Below are 17,168 nucleotides of genomic sequence, written 5' to 3' on the forward strand. Positions count from 1 at the left end.
GTGCTCCAGAACTAGCTGCGCCTCAAGCCAAACTGTCCCAGTACAGCTACAACATTGGCATCTTCCCGACAATGTGGAAAATTGCCCAGGTATGTCCTGTCCTCAAAAAGCAGGACAAATCCAATCCGGCCAATTACCGCCCCATCAGTCTACTCTCAATCATCAGCAAAGTGATGGAAGGTGTCGTCGACAGTGCTATCAAGCAGCACTTACTCACCAATAGCCTGCTCACCGATGCTCAGTTTGGATTCCACTGGGACCACTCGGCTCCAGACCTCGCCACAGCCATGGTCCAAACATGGACAAAAGAGCTGAATTCCAGAGGTGAGGTGAGAGTGACTGCCCTTGACATCAAGGCAGCATTTCACTGAGTGTGGCCCCAAGGAGCCCTAGTAAAATTGAAGTCAATGGGAATCAGGGAGAAAACTCTCCAGTGGCTAGAGTCATACCTAGCACAAAGGAAGATGGTAGTGGTTGCTGGAGGCCAATCATCTCAGCAACAGGACATTGCTGCAAGAGTTCCTCAGGGCAGTGTCCTAGGCCCAACCATCTTCAGCTGATTCATCAACAACCTTCCCTCTGACGATCCGGATTCTTTCCCCTCAGTCTGGTTCAGTAATAACTGAAGTCGAATACATTTTAAAGTCCAACACATCTTTAATAGCAGGGTTCTTAGTCTGCAGCATTGATTTGGACTCCTGATAGAGTCCCTCTATGCTGGCAGAGCAAGAACAACAACATACAGAAATCCACACGTTTTTATACAAATCAATAGGGTTGGAACATACTTAACGAGGGTCAACACCAATCATAAGCCGGGCACAGGTTGCCATGCGAGGTTACATTATTTCCGACCAATCATAAATCGTCCATGTGCTGATCATGCTGCTGTTAGCCATCAAAGGGGATAACTTCCTCACTTTCCAACTTAGAATGTTCTTCCCTGTTCCTTCTGTTCCTTATCTCCCAACCTGGAATGTCTTTCAACTTTGGCTAAGCTCGTTACCTATATTGATCTGCCATAAACATGGAGACATTCAGACCAGTCCTTGACTCACATCAAAGACCTATCATTGATAAGACAATGCAGGCCTGCTGACTAAGCAAACATATGGCCCAGCAGGAGGGCCAGGCCACTTGTATCAATCTCAGTTACTAACTAATTAACCCTTTCTAACCATTTTGCATTCTGCTTCTTTGCCACGTAGGCATTTTAATATTTTACCGTAAACTGACCACGTAGGGATTCTCATTCCCCCCTTTTATCATTTGATGATAACCAATTATTACGGTGCTCACTGGTTCTGCAGGTTCTGCAGTGCAGCAACATTTAAGTAAGCAATAAACTATAAGAATTATAACAATGAATATGACTAGCCCTTGAACTAGAGAAGTCCCAATAGAACACAGACATGTTTCATCAATACGCCTTTGTATCTTATCTGTTCTCAGGAACAGACTCCTTCTAAACATCTCTCAAGTAAGCTGCGAATGTCCTTGGTCAGCTGAACCTATTCATGTTAATTTGAAAAGGCTAACATAGTCAAATATCCTATGGTGATTTATATTTTGTTTCCAGCCTAACTAGACTGAATGGTACCTTTCAGACCATTTTACACCTGTGAATTGGTGCCCTCCCCATTATATCCCTTAATCCAAATTCTCCCTACAATATCCCGTTAGATGCTGTACCTCATCTTAACCAGGTTCCCTTCGTGTTGGCCACCAGTCCGGGTGGAAGAGAGGCAGAGCATCTGATAATCCTATCAAACTATAATTGTCTTCCCTTTTACATGCACCTTACCCCAGCGGGTGCTACTCCCGGTACCATTAAGATGTGTTCTTAGTTGAAACCACAGAGACAATGGGGACATTCTCACCCAGGCTCTGTTTTACTATCTTTGCCAAACCCTTCATCCTCTACTTACATTTATTACATGCCATGAAAATCAAGAAGTACATTACAACAAACTGCACTACGACTAATACATATGAAATTAATCTAATCCAAAGATGGATCTGTATATTCAGTCCCAAATTCCAGAGGTCATTTCACCAGGTGGTGACTTTAATTTGGTCAATGTCATGCTTAATGTTGTTATTGTCCTGTTGTAGGTTATAATAAACCTTCTGGGAGAGGCGTATCTCCATTCGCAATGCTTCCAAGTATTTAGGCAACAGGGGTGTCAGATACCCAAATGTGTCCTGATATGCTTTTAAGTCCTTTCTGACATTCTCAGAAACTTGTACGGTGGTGAGGTTATGCCGGTGTATCTCTACCAGTTCCTCGGGTCCAATCCGAACCAGGACTTCAGGAATGGAGCAGAATTCTGGACTTAAAATATCACAAGTTAGATTGGCATATTTAAACGTTTTCAAATTAGTTGTAACACAGTATTCGCCCTCTCCGGCATATACCACTTAAGTGGGTTTTAGATCCGCCTCTAGGGCCTCCATGGTACAGTTAATATCCCGATTGGTACCGGTATTATTAAACCCACACTGTGCTTCTGGGCTGTGTCCAACACTATGTGGACACACAGTGACAGCATGTCTAGTAACACATCCCTTTAATTTTGTTCCAGCCAATCAGCTTAAATCTACGTCCTCTCGTTCTTGAACCCTCTGCTAGGGGAAACAGGTACTTCCTGTCTACTTTATCTGGGCCCCTCATAATCTTGTAATTTTGTATCCATCGTACGGATATCTTCTAAATGTTGTTTCTCCCAATTTTATTGTTAACTGATGGGAACCTAACCCTGAATTTTGGAAATCCAAATTACTGTGTCCCTCTTTACTTTAATTTCAGTCCTTTTGATTGATACCAGTGTTTCCTGACTGTTTCATTAATTAGTTGGTTTCTCTATGGACCATGTGTCAGTGCCTTGTTTAAAAGGATTTCTCACTCGCCTGGACCACATTAACCATTTTCCTGTTGTGCTGTTGTCAAGTAACTGAGCCTGTCTGAGACTCATTCTTCAATGTATCTTCTTCATGTATCTCCGCATACTAGCAGCATCTCATAGGAATGAGCTTAGTGTTCTTGGATATTAACTTTCTGCTGGCCAGTCTCTTCTTCCTCATGGTATTTCCGAACATTTTCCATGGCACACATCATATGTCCTGTAGGATTCAGTCCTGTAAAAGCAACTGGTTTGTTTAAAGAGTGGTTGCAATAGCTCACCAGGCCATAGGCCTTTGTAATCATGTTCTTCATCCTGATCTCCGTTTCAGATGATGGCAACATACATTTGTATCTTTTATGTCCACTGTAGCCATTCTTAGGTTTTCAGGTTATCTTATCAAAAAGATCAGGGGTGTCTAGAGTGCTTATCTCCCCCTGCATGGTCCCGATGTCAGGGTAGTGGCCAGGCTTTCGAGTGTAGTTTTCTCATTATTCATTATAGGCAAGGACACAAATATCTCCACGAGAAAGCTATCAATTTACTATTCTCAACTACACTTTCCTGACTTCCACTAGATTGTATATTTATGCCAGATTGATTTTTTATCATGCCCAATTCAATGACTTTAGAGAAATTCCCATATCTCCCCACCTCGAGCATTCTGTCTCGGAAGACAACAAATAGGCTAAAACAAAACAAATCAAAATGTTTTCAAAAGAAGAGAATCAGGTTGATATCACCTCACTGTGACATTTGGTATCCGCTGATGTCTGCAGCTAAAGTCTTAAATCTTTAACACCACTGGATCGTTTCCTGCACCAAATTTCTCCAGCAAAGGTTGCACCGTAACTTTGTAACTACTCTTGGTAATCCTGCACCATCAACACTTACGTGGTCCCAAAAAAAAACCAGGGTCACCTGTTTTAAAAGAAACACAGAAAATCCATTGCGGCTCTTCTTGAGAGCCCAAGTGATTAATTTGTCAAATCTTCATTTATTACTTACTTATCCAAAGGAATAATCCCTATACCCAAAACAAATTCAGAAAACAAAACAGGAGAGAGAATTTGCCTAGTTCCACTCTCTCCCTCTCTCTGAAGCACGCAGCCTGTCTGAAATAAACACTGTCTCTTCCACATGCAGATGTACGCAGGGCTGCAGACTGGAATTTCTAACTCCAAGTCCTGATCTCTGTGTTTTCAAGATGTAACCACATTAAGCAGATATCATTAGCAGCCGCTTGCTAAGATACGTTATATTCCTCTTTTATTAATTTATTAATGGTTTGGGCATGTGTTTCTAGCACTGTAGCTATCCTTTGCAAATATATGGTCAGCATTTGATCCTCAGACAATTCCTTATCTGTATTTTCATTTATCTTTTAATATATCTTTAATGCGAGACCCTAAATCTCTGACCTTTTGATCTAATGTTGTCAAATCAATGGTGTTAACAACTGAGGCAAAGGCAGTTGCTATATCACTTATCACAGATCTTTACGTCTCCATATTTGCCTATCTCTTTTTACGATGTCCACCTCCATTCCATGTCGCTCTTTGTTTTAACACTTGAGTTAGGAGGTGTTGATCTAATTGTTGAGTTTTCTTAGCAGTCTCAATGCGAGTTATATAATTTGTCAGGGAAGGTCTCCCCTCTTTGGTCAGATCTTGTATTCTACTATTAATTTCAAATAAAATTGAATAGCCCCAGAACTTGTCAAAACTTCCTTATCATACTGTGGCAGGGTAAAACTGATAGGTGTTTAGTACCCTGTGTCAGTACATAGCTCAAGTAATGGACTTCCAATTGTCTAACCTATGCTTCCTTTTCATATGATTTGTTTTACATTCCTTTCTTATCAATTTTTAACTGTAGCGTGAAAACTTATATCTCAGTCAATTGTAGCCTTTGGCATTTCCGAGTGATTGGGACAATTTTACTAATATAACCTATACCAATTATTACCTCATGTTCACCTGTGTTCTGGGCAAGCCTCAGACAGTTCTCAACCGACTGGGTCATTTCTATCTGTTTGAACTGGTCTTGGCATGACAGCCTGGCTTCTTGGGATGGAAGGGGTTAACATTAACTTGCTCTTGTGGTAGGAGTAACTTGATCCTTCTCCCTTTTGAGATTAAGTTCCCACCTTCAAAATTTCACTTCACACAGGTTTGACTGATTTTTTACTTCTCACATTTGTGGATTGCTTTATACTATATTTTTGCACACTATTTTTTCACATACTTTTAGTGGATGTGATTATAATCAACGCTCCGAGCTGTTCCAGCTTTCCGACTTTTCCTATCACAATGATCCTGATAGTTTTTTAATGTATCCCGTTAATTTTTAACCTCTTTTTAAACCACAGCCAATCACAAAATAAACATTCAAAATGCCAATTTTTTGAAGATCCCATGTCTGGAATTTAACATGCCCACACTTCATAAGAACCAGAATTTAATAGGTCACTAACCTCAATAACTCCAATTTTAATTCAGCAGTATCAGAATTAAACACACGACAAGACAGATACATTACACAAAGGAAGAAAACACACAAGACACAGTAAGAAGGGGGCGTGGCCCACAACACCGACAAAAAAAAACACTGATCAAGACAGGCTTTTTAAAGGGACAGTACACTTAAACAACAAAACCTTTCTTTTTCGGGTCTCTGTCTTTTAAACATTTGTCTAGTCACTTAATTCTATCCATTTTTTTTTACAGTACTGTCTCCATAAAGCAATTAGTTCTTTGGCTGAGGTACCTCTGTTATTTTTCCAAATTAATTCCTGAGCCTTTTTTTCGGCATCTAAGTTTTATCAATAGTTCCTGTTTATATCCAATCATCAGGAACTTAAACCCTGACTACCCTCAGTGATATTAACCACTGACCTACCGCTTGCAAGTTATTCCCTCAGTGATATTCGACCACTGACCTCTTCCTGCTATTTCTGTGTATTCGCCAGACTGACCTGAATCTTGTAAGGACACCACACGATTGTTAGCGATTGGACGATTCGTCGTCAGACTGACGGATTGGAGGAAAACCGACATAGTAAATTAAGACTACTTACATCGGGGCGCCATTTCCTTCCTCCGTGTCTGAGACAATCCGCCTCTTACTCCGCGAACTCTCTGTGAACAACCGTTAAGATCCCACCGCTGCCACCAAATGACGATCCGGATTCTTTCCCCTCAGTCTGGTTCAGTAATAACTGAAGTCGAATACATTTTAAAGTCCAACACATCTTTAATAGCAGGGTTCTTAGTCTGCAGCATTGATTTGGACTCCTGATAGAGTCCCTCTATGCTGGCAGAGCAAGAACAACAACATACAGAAATCCACACGTTTTTATACAAATCAATAGGGTTGGAACATACTTAACGAGGGTCAACACCAATCATAAGCCGGGCACAGGTTGCCATGCGAGGTTACATTATTTCCGACCAATCATAAATCGTCCATGTGCTGATCATGCTGCTGTTAGCCATCAAAGGGGATAACTTCCTCACTTTCCAACTTAGAATGTTCTTCCCTGTTCCTTCTGTTCCTTATCTCCCAACCTGGAATGTCTTTCAACTTTGGCTAAGCTCGTTACCTATATTGATCTGCCATAAACATGGAGACATTCAGACCAGTCCTTGACTCACATCAAAGACCTATCATTGATAAGACAATGCAGGCCTGCTGACTAAGCAAACATATGGCCCAGCAGGAGGGCCAGGCCACTTGTATCAATCTCAGTTACTAACTAATTAACCCTTTCTAACCATTTTGCATTCTGCTTCTTTGCCACGTAGGCATTTTAATATTTTACCGTAAACTGACCACGTAGGGATTCTCACCTCCATCATAAGGTTAGAAATGGGGATGTTCGCTGATGATTGCAGTGTTCAGTTCCATTCGCAACTCCTCAGATAATGAAGCAGTCCGTACCCGCATGCAGCAAGACCTGGATAACATGCAGGCTTGGGCTGACAAGTGGCAAGTAACATTCACGCCAGACAAGTGCCAGGCAATGACCATCTGCAACAAGAAAGAGTCTAACCACCTCCCCTTGACATTCAACGGCATTACCATCGCCAAATCTCCCACCATCAACATCCTGGGGGTCACCATTGACCAGAAACTTAACTGGACCAACCACTGTGGCTGCAAGAGCAGGTCAGAGGCTGGGTATTCTGCAGCGAGTTTGTTTCTTACTAAGATTGCCCTGTCTTTGTTTAACTCAATTAGGTGTGAATTTCCTCCCATCCACTGATCTTACACAGATTACTGTGTCCTTGTTTAGTGTGAAGTGTGACATTCCCGTATTTGATTGATCTTTCCCAGACTGATTGTCTTTGTTTGTTGTTTATCAAGTAACAAGGTCAAAGGCTCTAATGTAGTTTAACAGTTAATGGGATTATCTTTGTTTGATAAGACAGAGCTGGTCAAACTTCTTAACTTCTACTTTTTCCTCGGCAAACATGTGGTTTCGATTGACACCATTTGCATCTCGAGTGACACCATTTCCATCTACACAATAGAAAGTCAATTGCTTCTTTTGACTTCTTTGATTTAACAATTATTTTGTAAAGGACATACATTGCTGACAATTGCTTTGTACAGACTGTCCGTCTCGGCGACATCTGTTCCCTGATCAATGGAGATCGCTTATCAGCAGAACTGCCAGTTCTTGTTTTTTACATTCCATTCTTCCATTTGACCCTTTGTGCGCTGGGCACTTTTTAGTATAAGCTGGCTAACTTTTATTCTTTCACATTTTTATCTTACACTGTCCCCTCCAAATATTGTCCCATCACTTGATACCCCTGATGATCCCTACACATTACCTCTGACACCCATTCCTGTTACAGGGAATTAACTGCTTTAAGAACACAGAGGAGGTTGTAATATCCCTGCCTCACTCTAATACCATTCCCACATTGCCTGATATAATGAGAAGGGAGAATTTGGGGTGCATAAAGCAAGAGGTGGACATGGGGCCATGAATCGTGGGACCTCACATTTGGAGGGAGGGAGAGAGAATTCATAAGGGGTCATTTTGGGAGTCTGTGCTCCCTGACTGGAGTCTCAGTGCATGGGAGCGGGGTCGGAGACAGGACTGATTGTAGAATCTGCGCTCATGCCCAGTGAGACTGCGCCAGGAGCAGAGCCTGGTCATGTGACCCTGTAACACCTCAAGTGGGAGGGGCTCCGGCTGCTTTGTGACATCGTTCCTGGCTGCTATGTGATTGGCTCCTGGTTCCTTTGTGACATCACCTGGAGACAGGTTTCCGCCCCTGGTTACGGTCCATCAGTGGGAGTCACTGTGGGAGGAGCTGGAGTGACAGCAGATATTGTGGGTGAGTTTCATCCATGGAAATAGTGGAAAGGAAAGAAGAGAACAATTTAATATTCAAATAAGTAATTCAACCAAATGTCATTAATTGCAAACATATTCAAATTAAGTATAACCATAGTAACAAAAATATCCCATTGTATGCGACGGGCCACAGCGAAAAATCGCATAGACCTCCTCAGAAGACTAACACGGGACGCAACCAACAGAGTACCCTTCGTCGTCCAATACTTCCCCGGAGCGGAGAAACTACGCCATGTTCTCCGCAGCCTTCAACATGTCATCGATGACGACGAACACCTCGCTAAGGCCATCCCCACGCCTCCACTACTCGCCTTCAAACAGACCATCGTTCGCAGCAAATTACCCAGCTTTCAGGAGAACAGCGTCCACAACACCACATAACCCTGCCACGGCAACCTCTGCAAGACATGCCAGATCATCGACACAGATACCACCATCACACGAGAGGACACCACCCACCAGGTCCGTGGTTCATACTCCTGTGACTCGGCCAACGCTGTCTACCTCATACGTTGCAGGAAAGGATGCCCCGGAGCATGGTACATTGGCGAGACCATGCAGACACTGTGACAACAGATGAACGGACACCACGCAACAATCGCCAAACAGGAGGGTTCCCTCCCAGTCGGGGAACACTTCAGCAGTCAAGGACATTCAGCCACCGATCTTCGGGTAAGCGTTCTCCAAGGCGGCCTTCGAGACACACGACAATGCAAAATCGTCGAGCAGAAATTGATAGCCAAGTTCCACACCCATGAGGGCGGCCTCAACCGGGATCTTGGGTTCATGTCACGCTACACGTAACCCCACCGGCGAAAAAAAGTTATCTGTTTTTAATACAACGGGTCATTCTCTGTCTTTCTCTTCCTTTCGGATGTTTCTCTCTCTCTCTCTGTCTTTTGTTCCGGCCGTTTGTGTATTCGGTGGTCCTGTAGGTAACATCTCTCTGTCTGAACACTTTGATTGCCTTGACAACGGGCAGTTGGAAAGATTATCTGTAATCACCAGGTATTGTTCTCTGACTATAAATGCGGTAACCTTCCATGGAATCCGAATCCCACTCACTCACCTGACGACGGAGAAAGCCTCCGAAAGCTTGTGATTTTCAAATAAAACAGTTGGACTATAACCTGGTGTTGTAAGATTCCTTACATAAGAAATAGGAGCAGGAGAGGGATTTCGGAACACAGAGGAAGTTGCAATATCCCTGCCTCGATCCTTCAGCATTCGGGGTTTGTCCCAATCTCACCAAAGTTCCAGCGGTTGATGAAGAGAACCTGGAAGAATATTCCCGGCTTGGGGAATATCCTCCACTGACCCACCTTAATCATTGTTTGTTTGAAGGATTCCTTCCTGCTGTTCGTCCTGAACTCGCCCTCTACCAATTTGCACACACTTCCTGCAATTGTGACTGAACTTTGAACAGTGCTCTGGATTTACCTATTCTATTCCACTTCCTATCACATGGGTGAAGATCCTGAGTCTCCCTGACCTTCCCTCACTACACAGCCCTCTGACACAAGGGATCAGCCTCCTGGTCCATCTCAGCACCACTCCCAGCGCTTGGGTTGTTGCCTTTGTGACCAAACCTGACCCCAGCCCTCAGTGGGAGACCCTCCCTCATGGACCTGCTGCTGCGCTCTCGCAGCTCCGAGAGATGACCCCTGGCAGAGCCTCCCACAGCCTGCTGGGAATGAAGGAAATCGGCGATGTGTCCTGATAAGGAGGACAACTAATTAACATATAATTGTATGTTATAAATATCCAAATGGGAGGGCTACACATTGTATGTTCCTCCCCACAAGCAATGGCCCTTTCTAACCATGGGTTTCTGGTGTTGTGCTGCTGTATGAAACACTAGAGTGGAGCAGATTTCATTCCTTTTTAGGTACAAACACCTCTTGATCCATTATTGTTCTGCTATTCCTTTAAATTTTTTAGTTTTAGATTTTTGTCCCAAGGATCTGTGGGGTTTTATGTTAGATTCTGCCCAAAATCAGGATGGCACAGTACATCCCTGGAGAATGGCGAGCCCATCACAATTCAGCCCTTTTCTCTTCTGCTGGTACTGGCCTGACATAGGATCTAACATTCAATGGAAAAATTATATGAGATAAAAGTTTCAGCAAAAGGTTTTAAAGGTCCTGCCACCTCTCCCAAAGATGAATAACAAGAGATGGAGATCACTCTTTGGGGGAAGTAGTTCCCTTCATGGCTGGAATTGCCCGATGAGACTGACTGACACCTTCAAAGAGCATTTCATTCACGTTCCCAGCACTGGCCTGAAATCAGGTACATTCCACACACTCAGAAATCAGCACAAGAGCAAGAAATATTCCAATCACCGGGGCAGACCCTGGGAAGGTGCAGCACTAGCTCTGCAGGTCCATTAACAACCTCTAGAGACCAGCTCCTGTCTGCTCCCATCCTACTTTATTATTTTCTTGTGGTTGCTGTTGGAATATTGTGGGTGTGTGACATCAAACCTGAGGCGTTTCCCACCTTTGACCTCTTCAATTCTTTTATTTCAGCTCACCTTTGAAAACCAGGACCGTCCATCAGATGTCACGCTTTTCCTGACAGCACATTTCCGGGGCTGTACAAGAGACACGGAAATGACGCCAAAGAGGAAGGACACGTGTAGTCACATTCAACAACATACATCTTGCCCACACCTGTTGCCGTGCTGTGGCAAATTGAGAAATGCCAGAGGTCCACTGCGGAGGGAGATAATGGCAGCTCTGTTGCAACAGACAGTCAATCACTCGACACGAGAGACGGTGAAGGAGATAGACAGAAAATGTAAAGATTTGAGGAACTGAATTGTGAACAAAATGAGATTCCCCAGATAATGGCGTGTTCATACCGGATACATGCGTCCAGAAATGTTTGTTTAACAGGATTACTCCAGAATACCTGTAGGCCAAGAGGAATAATGGTCAGTTCCAGATTAACACATCTGAGGCCTGTTACAAAGGTATTAGAAACCAAACAGGACAAAGATCAATAGCACTGAAGTATTGATCAGTGGGGAAATGTGAACTGTAGACATGAGATGAGATTTGACCCTGCAGGAAAGAAGGAAAAATGAAGGTAGGAAGGTGCTAATCTGAAATAATCGGGACAGTGAAGCACTAATCTGCTGTGCCATGGACTGAATTGGAGGATCGACTCTTCCCACTCTCATACTTTCTGCTGCTTATGGAGTGGGTTGGCCCCATTAAATGGGCTTACAGACTCTGGCCAAGGCTGAATCAGAGGGGGCATTTGTAGAGATCATTTTCTCCTCTTTTACCTCACCCGTAAATCTTTGGAGACACAAGTGGTCATTTCTGGCCCCCTTAGTCACCATTCCTGTTAACACTGGGCCATATTGGTGACACATGGTCCTGTCCCTCTGAAGAGAAAAAGAAGGAAATGAGAGGAAAATTGAAAGAAAAAATGTTCAACAGAGGAAACGTGAATGGAAAATGAAAGGGATGAGAAGTGGAGGAAAAGAGTAGAAAATGAGAGATGGGGAAAGGAAAAGGCAAGTGTGGTGAACCAAGAGGAGGAAAAGAAAGGAAGAAGATAAATGAAAGGGGTGAGAGAATTTGCAGTGAGAAAAGGTGGAACAGAAAAGGATGTTCTGGAGAGGAAACGGTGAATAGGAAATGAAATGGATGAGAAAGCGGGAAATGGAAAACAAGAAAATTGTGACAAAGATTATGAAAGTTAATATTAAAGTGAAGAACATAAAGTTAGGAAAAGGACAGTGGAAAGTTAAAGGTATGAGAAGCAGAGAAAAAGGTAACCCCCAGTAAAAAGATAAGTAGAATTAAGATGAGAGATAAAATAGTAAATTTGAAACAGACAAATCAGTTCAGGATAGTAAACTGTAAGTAGAAAATGAGAGCAATGAGAAGGAGTTAAATGGGGAAATAGAAAAATGGGAAATAAGCAAAGGAAAATTAAGTTACAATTAAGAAAAACAAGAAACAAAAGATATAGAAAAACAAGTAAGATGAATCATCGACTCATAGAAATTTACGGCTCAGAAGGAGGCCATTTGGCCCATCGTGTCTGTGCTGGCCGAAAAAGACCTATCCAGCCTAATCCCACTTTCCAGCTCTTGGTCCAGCTGTAGGTTACGGCACCTCAAGTGCACATCCAAGCACTCTTTAAATGCGATGAGGGTTTCTGCCTCTACCACCCTCTCAGGCAGTGAGTTCCAGACCCCCACCACCCTCTGGGTGAAAAACTTCTCCTCAGCTCCCATCTAAACCTATCAATTACTTTAAATCTATGCCCCCTGATTATTGAACTCTCTACTAAGGGAAATAGGTCCTCTCTATCCACACTATTTAGGTGCCTCATAATTTCCCCTCAATTAAATCTCCCCTCAGCCTCCTCTGTTCCAAAGAAGACAACTCCAGCCTATCCAATCTTTCCTCACAGCTAAAATTCTCCATTTCTGGCGATGTCCTCGTAAATCTCCTCTGTACCCTCTCGAGTGCAATCACATCTTTCCTGTAATGTGGTGACCAGAACTGTACGCAGTACTCAAGCTGTGGCCTAACTAGTGTTTTATACAGTTCTAGCGTAACCTCCCTGCTCTTATATTCTATGCCTCGGTTAATAAAGGAAAGTATCCCGTTTGCCTTCTTAACCACCTTATCTACCTGTCCTGCTACCTTCAGGGATCTATGGACATGCACTCCAAGGTCCCTGTCCCTCTGTTCTTCTACACTTCTCAGTTTCCTACCATTTATTGTGTACTCCCTTGACTTGTTTGCCCTCCCTAAATTTACTACCCCACACTTCTCTGGATTGAATTCCATTTGCCACTTTTCTTCCCACCTGACCAGTCCATTGATATCTTCCTGCAGTCTACAGCTTCCTTCCTCACTATCAACCACACGGCCAATTTTTGTCTCATCTGCAAGCTTCTTAATCATGCCCCATACATTTAAGTCTAAATCATTAATATATACCAAAAAAAGCAAGGGGCCCAGTACTGAGCCCTGCGGCACCCCACTGGAAACAGCCTTCCAGTCACAAAAACCCCCGTCAACCACTACCCTTTGCTTCCTGCCACTGAGCCAATTTTGGATCCAACTTGCCACTTTCCCTTGGATCCCGTGGGCTTTTATTTTTCTGACCAGTCTGCCATGTGGGACCTTGTCAAAAGCCTTGCTAAAATCCATGTACTCAACCCTTGAAATCATACGCTTTATCTCACATTGACACACTTAGCACTGTTGCAAGCCTCACACCCACAACTCAGTTCACACACACTGGCAGCTATTCAACCATGGCAGCCACATCACTCAAACATCTTGCAGGACACTCACCGACAGACTTCCCTCCATCGTGCAGGAGAAGGTGGCGCACAACAGAAAGCAGCAGGAAAGAACTGGAGGAGGACAAGAGCGCCTACACGTCCTCACCCCATGGGGGAGACAGTGCTGGCCATCATTGGAAGGGCCATCGCTGAGGCTGTGGCCACTGGGGGCGCTGAAGGAATCGAAGATGAGGATCTCTGCATATCTAATCCTTCTTCTCTCTTCCCACTTCTCCCTCATCACAATCTTTTCTGACTCACGTGCTGCAGATGGTGTAAGCACCCAGGTCTTATTCTCTCCTCTCCCCTCACCACAACCCAACCCGTGTCCCTTTGTCACTTCAGATACCCAAGAACTGGAACTGGGACAGTCAGAGGAGGCAGAGGAAGAAGACAGTGATGGTGAAAGGACACCGTCACTCGATCTTACACTCGCAACCACCAACTCAGAGACTGACACTGTGAGTACTTTTGAGGCTGGGATAGAGGAGGGATCTGCACATGGTGAGACACTGGGCACAAGTGCGCAGGAGCCAGGGCGGGGGGGAACGGATACCACAGGAGCCAGCTCGCCGGAGGGCGACGTCGCACACTAGTTCTGCCGCAGAGGATTCAGATGATGACCTCGATGGGCCAGGCTACAGAAGAAGGCTGATGGGCGTACTTAACCAAATGCTTGGTGCACTGGAAAGCCTGCCAGAAAGCCTGCACACAATATCAAGGAACCTGGAGAAGTCCAGCTCCAACTTGGCACAGGGCTTTGCGCAGAGCTTGGAGCCCATCCTTTTCCACATGGAACAGCTGGTCCACCTACATCAGCACACCTGTGGAACCCACCATGTTGCAGTGTCTGTTGACTAATGTCACAGCTTCCATCAAAGCTCAGACCGCTGCCATCGTGGCTCTGGGCACCACTGTTGAAAGAGTCTTCCAGGGCATCACAGCAGTCCAGCAATCTGTTCTCCAACAGATCACCAGGATTGCTGAATCATCGCCACAGGAAAGTGTTAGTGGCGCCATGGAACAGGAACCTGCTGTCCCCTCTCAGGATGACAGCATTCCTGCTCTCACCCCTGCCACTCTACCAGTGCCCTTGCTGTTGCTTGTCAGCCAGTTGGCCCAGACTGCTGCAGTCCATGCTGAGATGGTGCAGTCTGAAGCCGGCCCCTCCCGGCACAGAGCTGCTCGAGGTCGTCCTCCAAGGCCATCTGCAGTCTCTCCCATTGAAGGTCAGCAGCCTCCCACCACTCATGCTCCAGCCACTGGAGAAGCACCTTGTAGGAGCACCAGGAGCAGTAAAGGCACATGGACAACAGGCACTGAGGGAATACACAAGGGTGAATAGTCCATTTTGTTTGCATAATTTCAAGTGTTAATTTATAAATGTGGATTTGAATTTGTATTTGGTGGTGGGTTTTATTTCTGCGATGAGTTGAGGGAGGAACCAATGTGTAATCATAAGGAGGATGATTTGATGGTCAAGTGAGAGAGGAAAGTTAAGGAGTGTGGGGTTGTTGGTGAATGGGAAGGTGTCGTTGAGGTTACTGGTATTGCTCATTAATAATCTGATCACATACTGCCCTGGCAGAAAGGACCTGTCTACACTGTAGCCTACCTGCCTCTTCCTCCACTTCTTCCTCCTCCTCCTCCTCTTGCTCCTCAGGTTTTTGCCTGATAGGCGGTGGCAAGGGCTGTTCCCTCATACTGGCCAGGATGTGCATCATGCAGTACACTACCACAAATCTTGCTACCCGCCCAGCTGAGTACTGCAGGGCTCCTCCAGAGCAGTCCAGGCAGCGGAAATGTTTCTAGTGGCTGCCTATGGTGTGCTCTATAATGTTCCATGTGGCAGCATGGCTCTCGTTGTAGACCTGCTGTGCACGTGTGCCTGGGTTCCTGACCAGAGTCACGATCCATGTCATGAGGAGGTTAACCCTTGATGCCCAGTAACCAGCCTTTGACTTGCCGTGCTGGGTCAAATACAGGTGGAACAGAGGACTGCCACAGGATGAAGGAATCACGTCTGTTGCCAGGGTAATGGGCATTGACCTGCATGATGCGCTGCCTATGGTCGCAAACCAGCCGCACACTGAGGGAGTGGATCCCTTTTCCGTTCATGAATATGGCCGAGTTCTGATGAGGAGCATGCATGGCTATATGTGTGCAGTCAATGGCACCCTGCACCATGGGGAAGCCTGCAATGTGAGCAAACCCTCGTGCTCACTCCTGCTGCTTGTCTCTGGCAAGACAGAATGAGATTAATCTGTTTCTCATAGTATAGAGCGCCTCAGTGACCTCCCTTATACTGCAGTGCGTTAGGGTTAGGGTTAGGGTTAGTGCTGAAAAAAGTTGCTTCCAGACTTGGGTAGCCTGGTAGGGCTTCCAATGGGAATTGAACATGACTGGGAGAATGAAGAGAGGCCACGCAGAGCAGGACAAGCTGCTCGAAGAGGGAGGAGGAGGGGGAGGAGCAGGGCACTCAGCAGGAGGCCATATCCACGGAGGGTCTTCAGGGAGCAAATCTCTGACCTCAACTTCAGCGACGACCAGTGCATCAGATGTCTTCGGTTCACAAAAGAGGTCGGTGACTGAAATTTCTCAACTGCTGCATCCACAACTGCGGCCTCAAAGCAGGACAAGGACAGTATTGCCTGTGGCTGTCAAGGTGACCGTGGCTCTTAATTTTTATGCCTCTGGCTCCTTTCAGGCTGCTGCTGGAGATATAAGCCACATCTCGCAGTTTGCAGTGCACTGCTGTATAAGGGAGATCACTAAGGCGCTCTATACAATGAGAAACAGATTCATCTCATTCTGCCATGCCAGAAACAAGCAGGAGGAGCGAGCATGAAATTTTGCATGGATTGCAGGCTTCTCCATGGTGCTGGGTGCCATTTACTGCACGCACATTAAAAACTGAAAGTGGGGATATTGTCATTGACAATGGAGAAATGGCGGACATGTTGAATAATTACTTTGCATCAGTATTTACAGTAGAAAAAGAGGATTGCATGCCGGAAATCCCAAGAAAACTAATATTGAATCGGGGACAGGGACTCGATAAAATGAACATAAGTAAAGCAACAGTAATGAAGAAAATAATAGCACTAAAGAGTGACAAATCCCCAGGACCAGATGGTTTCCATCCCAGGGTTTTAAAGGAAGTAGGTGAGCACATTGCAGATGCCCTAATTATAATCTTTCAAAGTTCTCTAGATTCAGGAACCGTCCCTCTAGATTGGAAAATTACACATGTTACTCCGCTTTTTAAGAAAGGAGAGAGAGGGAAACCGGGGAATTATAGACCAGTTAGCCTAACATCAGTTGTGGGGAAAATGCTGACGTCTATAATTAAGGATAGGGTGACTGAACACCTTGAGAATTTTCAGTTAATCAGAGAGAGCCAGCATGGATTTGTGAAAGGTAGGTCGTGCCTGACAAACCTGATTGAATTTTTTGAAGAGGTGACTAAAGTAGTGGACAGGGGAATGTCAATGGATGTTATTTATTTGGACTTACAGAAGGCATTTGATAAGGTCCCACATAAGAAACTGTTAGCTAAGATAGAAAC

The 17,168-nt window shown here is 44.7% G+C and overlaps 1 long non-coding RNA gene across 1 annotated transcript; it reads right to left on the reverse strand.

Annotated features, from left to right (window-relative positions):
* Positions 1 to 637: 637 nt before the first annotated feature.
* On the reverse strand, positions 638 to 6,915 carry LOC137342501 (uncharacterized). The gene is made up of 2 exons (XR_010967278.1): positions 6,755 to 6,915; positions 638 to 3,824 (listed from the first exon to the last, which is right to left on the reverse strand). It is a non-coding gene; the product is annotated as an uncharacterized lncRNA (long non-coding RNA).
* Between the last annotated feature and the right edge of the window lie 10,253 nt (positions 6,916 to 17,168).

Source organism: Heptranchias perlo, chromosome 26 (assembly GCF_035084215.1).
Source record: "Heptranchias perlo isolate sHepPer1 chromosome 26, sHepPer1.hap1, whole genome shotgun sequence".
NCBI classification, from domain to species: Eukaryota; Metazoa; Chordata; class Chondrichthyes; order Hexanchiformes; family Hexanchidae; genus Heptranchias; species Heptranchias perlo.